Below are 8012 nucleotides of genomic sequence, written 5' to 3' on the forward strand. Positions count from 1 at the left end.
AGAAGAAGAAGAAGAAGAAGAAGAAGAAGAAGAAGAAGAAGAAGAAGAAGAAGAAGAAGAAGAAGAAGAAGAAGAAGAAGGAAAGAAAGAAAGAAAGAAAGAAAGAAAGAAAGAAAGAAAGAAAGAAAGAAAGGAAAGAAAGAAAGAAAGAAAGAAAGAAAGAAAGAAAGAAAGAAAGAAAGAAAGAAAGAAAGAAAAGTGGAACCATGCACACAACACATCAGTTACTGAAAGCTGTACCTTGATTTCTGAGAAATGAAAACTGCTCACTGCTGAGATAGCCGCAAGGCCCCTCCCCCAGTCTCACTCCTGAGCAGTTTAACTTTCTGTTAGTCCGAATTACTTTTGTAATTGGTGGGGGAAATAAGGAACTTACTGGAGTTACTTACAGGAGCTTGAGTGAAGGGTTTCTCACTCAAAACCAAATGCATCACAAAAAAGTGCCGCCTCTCCATAAGTGAAGATTCCCCCAAAGCTGTGTGACCCATTCCCATCCAGATTTTTTAACTCAATAACTATATTATTGAGGCTGGGTGTTGGTGTGTGCCTTTTGTCCCAGCACTTAGGAAATGGAGGCAGGCATATCTCTATGAGTTCCAGGCCAGCTTTGTCTACAGAGTGAGTTCAGGATATCCAGGGCTTCATAGAGAAATTCTGTCTCAAACAAAACAAAACACTCATCAAAAATATCGTTTATATTGTTGAATATTTGGGGTGCTGTTTAAAGTATTATCTGGGGGCTAACAAGATGGCTCAGCGGGTAAGAACACTAACTGCTCTTCTGAAGGTCCTGAGTTTAAATCCCAGCAACCACATGGTGGCTCACAATCACCCATAATGAGATCTGACGCCCTCTTCTGGTGTGTTTGAAGTCAGCTACAGTGTGTGTATAGATCTTTGGGCTGGAGTAAGCAGGGACTGGGTGAGCAGGGCTGACCAGAGCGAGCAGAGATCCTAAAAAAAAAATTCAGTTCCCAACAACTACATGAAGGCTCACAACCATCAGCTACAGTGTACTCACATACAAAAAATAAATATATTTTAAAAATAAAATTAAATAAATATAAAATAAATATTTTTTAAAATAAATATATATATATATGTATATGTATATATATATATATATGTATATGTATATATACATATATATATTTTTTTTTTCTGTCTTAATCCATTCAGTCCTTAAAACAAACCAATGGGTCGATCTCCATTTCATGGGTTCTATGAAGTCTTGGGAAGTGGTAGGGTGGCCCAGGCGTCCATGGGTACTTGAACTCTCTGCTAGGCTCTAAAGCACTTAGCCACTGTCCTATTGTCCCAGAAGAGCAATATCCATGCTCATCCACCTTAATTTTTCAGGAGGGCAAAAGGTCGGCAGCCTCTGAGGCTGGGCAGCAGTCCAACCACAGCTCTGAAGCGGTGCCCAGTGGCTAAGCAAAACTGGAGTCTCGGCTGGGACAGAAATATATATATATATATATATATATATATATATATATATATATATATATATATATTGAGCAATTTGAAGTGTTTTTACACTTTATTACTATATAAAGAAAGAATAAAACTGTGTAAATACTATGTGTCAATAAAAAATTTGAAGCAAATAGAGGATTTTCCGAGAGCCTGTTCTTTATTCATCCTAACAATTGTTGAGTAACTATTGAATAAAATAGGGCATGTGCTAGAAGATAGTTATTACAAAGCTGTCAAAATATTATACAAACTGAAAAATAGAATAAGGTCAAAGTTTAGATGCTAACAAGAAAATTGGCCATTTTCTTTGAGTTATTTGATTCCTCTTATGCGCAGGTAATTAGGCAAATAATTAGCTGGCTCCAGTACAGTGAGTGTTCTAGTCAAGGTTATGGTTGCACCACGTGGGTCATCATGTAGCGACAGCTGGGTTGATTGCATAAAAACAAGGGCTTTGCACTTTGCCATCCTCCCCTAGCTTCTTCCAAGTTCCTCATGAGTCACACACAGGCTGACAGAGTGCTTTCTGTGCCAGGATATTTGACCCACAGAGATAATGGATTGAAGGAGCCTGGCACACAAAAGCTTTCAGCAAGTGAAAACTACGAAAGGACATGAATATATGTATGTGCATGTGTATGTGCATATGTATCTTCACGTCCCTGCCCATCCAGGAACTTGCTATGTAGACCAGACTGGCCTCCAACTCACAGAAATCTACTTGCCTCTCCCTGCCTAGCACTGGGATTAGATGTGTGCACCACCACACCCAGAAAAATTACAGATCTTGATTATGTGGGTAGATGAGCAATTTAAAAATTTTTCTTTTTCACTTTCTTTGTCTGGCCACTGTCCTTGCTGAAGTACAAACTTTCCCTAAACATCAAGCCTTCTCTTCAAAAGAGGCTTCAACGCTGGTGCAGCAGGCCACGCTCTGCTCTGCAAGGCATGCTGGGACAGGGGACCCACAGCACAGCATAGACTTATCCTAACACAGCCTTCAGTCTAGCTCATCTCTCCAGGCCCTGGTGCCCTACATCTGGTTCTATTTCTGCAGGGGACTAACCTGCCTTAAGGGCAAGAGCTTGCTGTACAGGCTGGAGCAGGGCATTCAGGGATAATGCTGCGGACACAGGATGTCATCTTTATACTTGGAATCCTGCCCTCCCAGGTCCCTGCTGCCTCCAGGTCTTTAGTGGTCCCGTTTTCTGTACTGGTTTTCCACTTGTGTCAGTTACCCTGACTGGCTATTTGGTTCCATTTTGCAAAATACTTTTATCTTTTGTTCATTGTTATTTTCCTTCCAACTCCCCTTTTTCCTTGACTTGCAAACTTTATGATTATTTCAGAAGAATGAGACAGGAATACATGTTTATGTTCATTCTTCCATTTTACTTCTACTTTTGACTGGTTGGTAAAATCGGTAGATATTCTGCAGATTCACTTCTGTGAGTTCCACAATATTTTACAACTGAGAAAGGATTAAAACATTTGCTTGTATTTGATGTTACCCTTTAACTTAAAACTCAATGTTTTATAATACACACAGTATATTTGCATAGGACAATTGATACAGGTATCAGAGCTCAAAAGTGTTATAGCAATGGGAGAGATCAAACATGTTAGGGAAAAAAAATCAAGGAAAAGAGATTGAATTTCATTTCTTGTTCAGTACCATGAACAGAAGAGCTAGAGGAGACAAAATGCGAATACTAACTATATAAAAATTTATTGAGATTTCTACTTGACTATCTAGTGAATTCATCTAAAAGTACCTAGAAATGAAAACAGTAAGTGGCCACAATGTCAAGTTGGAAATATTAGTCCAATTCCTCAACTATCTTGTAAAAGTAACTTTTATTCTTTAGGTTTAATTGTCATCATAGAGGCTTACTGATAAAGAAACTCACCTTTTCTTCAGTTTTTTTCCAAACTCTAGCTGGGTGGTTTAACTCAGATGTTCTGGCCCAAACTCCTCTCCAAGCTGACTGATTCAATCTGGCTTCTCTACCATTCTGACTGAATTGCTCTGCTTGGCCTTAAACTGACTCTGGCAATCTGTTCTAATCTTCTCGCTCCTTCTCATTCTCTGGCTTGACTCTTCACCTGCAAGCTGTCTTTGTAAAACTGCCTTCTCTGTCTTCTGCACTGCTCTCTTAAGCAGCCTCTCCTTCCTGTGCTGTTCTTGTGAGAGCTGGGTGTATCCTATCTTTGACTCATCTATCAAGTCTTTCTCTGATTTGTCACTTTGCCACTCAATTAGACATCACTTTCAAAAATGGCTGCTTCCTTCTACAAATTAACTTTACCTTCATTATCTGAGATTAAAGGTGTGTACTAAGGGAGTTCCTATAGTCCAGCTAGAGGGATTAAAAGTATCATTCTAGCTGGGTCATTTAGACCTCGAAGGTCTTTGGATGTGATCCCTTGCCAGAGCAGCCATGTTGCTGGATTAAGATCCCTCTACACTATCCAATAATAATGATAATCTTTCAAAGTTCCCTCTTGCCTCAGAGACTTAGCTAAAGGATCATGGTTCAATCTAGGAATGTTCTCCATGAATCTCTATGCTGAGACTTAATTACTTTTGTAGGTATAGGAAGCCTGGTGAAGAGATAAGTCGTCCTTCTAGTCAACAACTAATGTAGAGAAAGACTTGTGAAAACCTAAAGATCTATTCTACTTTAACATCATGAATATTTATTTTATTATTGTGTTGGTGGGGAAAATCAAACACTTTATGACTACTGTTAGGATATCCCACATCTTTTGGTCCTAGATAACTGTGGTCCCCTGTGTCAGGTGTGCTGAGGAAAGAGTGGGTTTATAGACGGGCAAGAGAGGTAAAAACTACCTTCAGCCTAGATAATGGTAGATATTGTGGTGGTTTGGATAAAAATGGCCTCCATAGGCCCACAGAGACTGGCACTATTAGGAGATGTGGCCTTGTTGACTCGGCTGAGAAACCAATTCTCCCCACCTCCTAATCTCATGCCATGGTGTGTGCTTTCTATTTGAGTATCTCTAATTAATGTTTAATAGTGAGTTTGAGCCCTACATTGGGCACCATCAATTACATTAATCAATTAATGTACTCAGATCTCCCAGTCGTGGTGCAAGTTCCGTACAACCTGCCCCAATGTTTTGAGTTTCTGAAAGAAAGACATACACACATACACACACATATTTGAATATGCCTTATTCAACTCAATGCCTGGGACACTCCCAAACTTCCATTTTGCTAATGTTCCCCCTCCAATACTCCTGAGTTATTACTTCCTAGAATCCATATTCCATCTTTACTGTCCTAGACCCAATCGGGGGACCCTCTGGGACTGCTCATCCCTGCCTCTTACATGATTGGTATGTCTTTCTTTCTACAATTCTCAAGCCCAGATCTTTTTTTTTTTCACCTTGAGACATTTTATTAAATATTTTCAGATGCTGATTTCTACGTTTAAGGATAAAAATGCATTAAAAAAAATACATTGTGATGGTTTGTATATTCTTGGACCAGGGAGTGACACCACTTGGAGGTGTGGAATAGGTGTGACCTGGATGGAGTAGGTGTGTCACTGTGGGTGTGGGCATAATATCCTCACCCTAGTTGTCTGGAAGTCAGTCTTCCACTAGCTGCCTTTGGATGAAGAGGTAGAACTCTCAGCTCTGCCTGCACTATGCCTGCCTGGTTACTGCCATGCTCCCACCTTGATGATAAGGGACTGAACCTCTGAACCTGTAAGCCAGCCCCAATTAAATGTTGTTTTTATAAGATTTGCCTTGGTCATGGTGTCTGTTCACAGCAGTAAAATCCTAACTAAGACATACATATATATGGGGTACATTTCCTTTGTGTGAAGAAATATGAATGACACATGAATTAATACTTAAAAGCAAAGTACTTCAATGTTCAAGTTGAAATATCCCAAAAGTACAACACTGAGTCCAGGCAGCCCATGCAGCTATTCACTGTCCCTGTAAATGGCGACGGTCAGCCCATCTACGGCTTAGGGGCTGCCTCCATGGGGCTTTCTTGAGCTTCATCCACCTCCGACAGCTTGTCATCATTCTCCAATGTCGGTTGAAGTTCGTGGATGGTACTAAGAAGAACATGAAATTGTTTCTGTCTCAATTCCAGCTTATCTTCAACACTTTCTTTAATATGTGAGAGATGCTCTAATTCTTTGCCCAGAGCCTCTAGCTCCTTCAGTGTCTCATGCCTGTCTGGGTGATGCTGGATCACTTTGGCCAAGGCGTCATATTCTTGTCGATTTTTTTTCGTATTCGTTTTTCTTGAAGAATCTGCTTTTTACACTCAGCAATTTTTTTCATGTGCTCCAGCAATACTGCATTCTATTCCTTTGTATATTTTTTCATAATTTTCCATTTCTCTGAGATTCATATCATATACCAGCAATGTTTTGCACATTTGAAAATTCACACTGGGACAGAGTGCTCAGCATGCGTTGGTACTGGCTATATCCTTCCTCTCGGTATCCAGAGTTGCACCATTTAATAAAGCTTTTCACAAGGAGATTAATTCTCCGATCATCCCCAGCACCATCTCCATCAATCAGAAGACGTTTCCGTATGACCTCGTCTGTCCAGGGGACATCACTCAGGACTCGGGGCTCAGGTCCCTCTCAATCCCAGATCTTATTCCTTAGACACGGCTCTTCTCCTTCTTCCTCAGTCCCCTTGCTGGCAAATCCTAAAATGCCGCCTTCGTCTCCCTGTCCAGTCATTTTCAGCCAACAATTTTACTTAACAATCAAAACCAACTGGGGACAGGGACCCTCAGCATCTTACATGTGAGATGTAGATAGTACAGGTTTGGAAACCCAAATAACACAATAATACAAGCGTTAAGCTAAATCCACAATTACCCCTAAACTATTTTTATGTGCTAGATTGGCTATTTCTCAGCTACACATCCCAAGTTACTTGCACATAGTTGTCCTGTCTGAGCTGAATTTGCTCCATCAGGCCATTTTCTGGTTCTGATTCTCCATATTATTTCTCTTTCTCCTTGTGGTCCCCACCTGCACCCCTCAGCCAGTCAACCAAAGCTCCACCCACCTCTAGTCTCCCCAGCAATTGGCTGTCAGCTACTTTTATTTAACCGGCCAGAGAAGATTGGTGAGCAAAATTTACACAACACCATTTGGTGTAACTGAGAATGTGCTCTTCTGGGCTGAGACCAGAACCTGGGGGCCAGTGTATTAGCGTTTGAATGCATAGCAGCACCTCAGGTTGATTCCTGTAACCTACATAAAGGAGGAAAAAGAGAAGTCACACCACAAAGTTGTCTCTGACCTGCCAGTGCCTGCTCACACACACATTATTTACAATACTACAATAATAAGGAAACATTTGTAGTGGAGGTTGGTAATAGATATTGCAACTGTATTACAGTGCTGAGTGGATTATGAAATGGCCCGTCATAGGTAGATAATGACAACAGCTATAATTTTCACGCTGTTATTATGTGCCAAATACAGGCTAAGTGCCCTATATGAATTATTTTTATTTAAGCCCCACAACAGTCTTGATAACATCCCTACCTGTTTTTAATATATAAGGACCTTGAAGTGTTTGATGAATATTGACCAAGACAGTGGTTGCTCAGCGATGAGATGGTATTTGAAGCCTGCCAGAGATGGCTTTCAGGTTGGTCTGCTGAGCCAACTAAACCTCCCCCTAGAGTGAGAAATAAATTAGCTGTAATGTTATGCTGTTATAGCATCCATTGTTTTTCCAGGTCTGATTATATTCTCCAGGACCCTCATAAAAGTCAGTTGACTCACAATTACCAGTAACCATGACAATTATCTTTCTCACTGCAAATTAAGTAATTACAATCCCAGCTTCATAAAGTAAGTCTCTTGAGTCAGATTTGTATGAGTCAGATCAACTCTGGGTAAAAAGATAAGATTCAGCTGCTCGACCTGCTGATCTCAGGACAAGGTCCTGAGCCCGCATTCCAAGATAGTCCAAGGACTTTACTCTTTAGAGAACATAAAGAAAGCAGCCGGCTGCCTCCTCTCTGCTATCTCACTAGCTACATCAAAAGCAAAGGTTTCCAGCAGCTCATAATCAGAAAGCCTGAAATTTCTCAGTAGGGCCCCTTTCCCATTAATCTCAGTGCTATCCAAACAGAGGTGGCTCTCAAGGTCAGACAGTCAAATTCTGAAGAAATTCAAAACTGTGATATTCTGTAGTGAGAATTCTGGAATTTATTTTTCTTTAAAAAAAAAAGCGCCAGAAATATTATAAGAATATGTTTTTGTTTTAATCCCAGGAGTGGGGATATGAGGTTGCTTCACAGTAGCCAGCTATAATTTCCCTTGTGCTCTAGCAGAAGTGTGGTTTTGCCAATTACAAATAGTTTCTGTGATTGTGTGATGGTTAACTTTTCATATATATATATTTTCATATATATATATATATATATATTTTCATATATATATATTTTTTCATATATATATATATATATATATATAATGCTTGGACCCTGAGAGGCAAGGTTGGTG

The 8012-nt window shown here is 40.0% G+C and overlaps 1 pseudogene; it reads right to left on the reverse strand.

Moving 5' to 3' along the window:
* Nucleotides 1–5456: 5456 nt before the first annotated feature.
* LOC110329408 lies at nt 5457–7302 on the reverse strand (annotated as a pseudogene).
* Between the last annotated feature and the right edge of the window lie 710 nt (nt 7303–8012).

Source organism: Mus pahari, chromosome 12 (genome assembly GCF_900095145.1).
Source record: "Mus pahari chromosome 12, PAHARI_EIJ_v1.1, whole genome shotgun sequence".
NCBI lineage: Eukaryota > Metazoa > Chordata > Mammalia > Rodentia > Muridae > Mus > Mus pahari.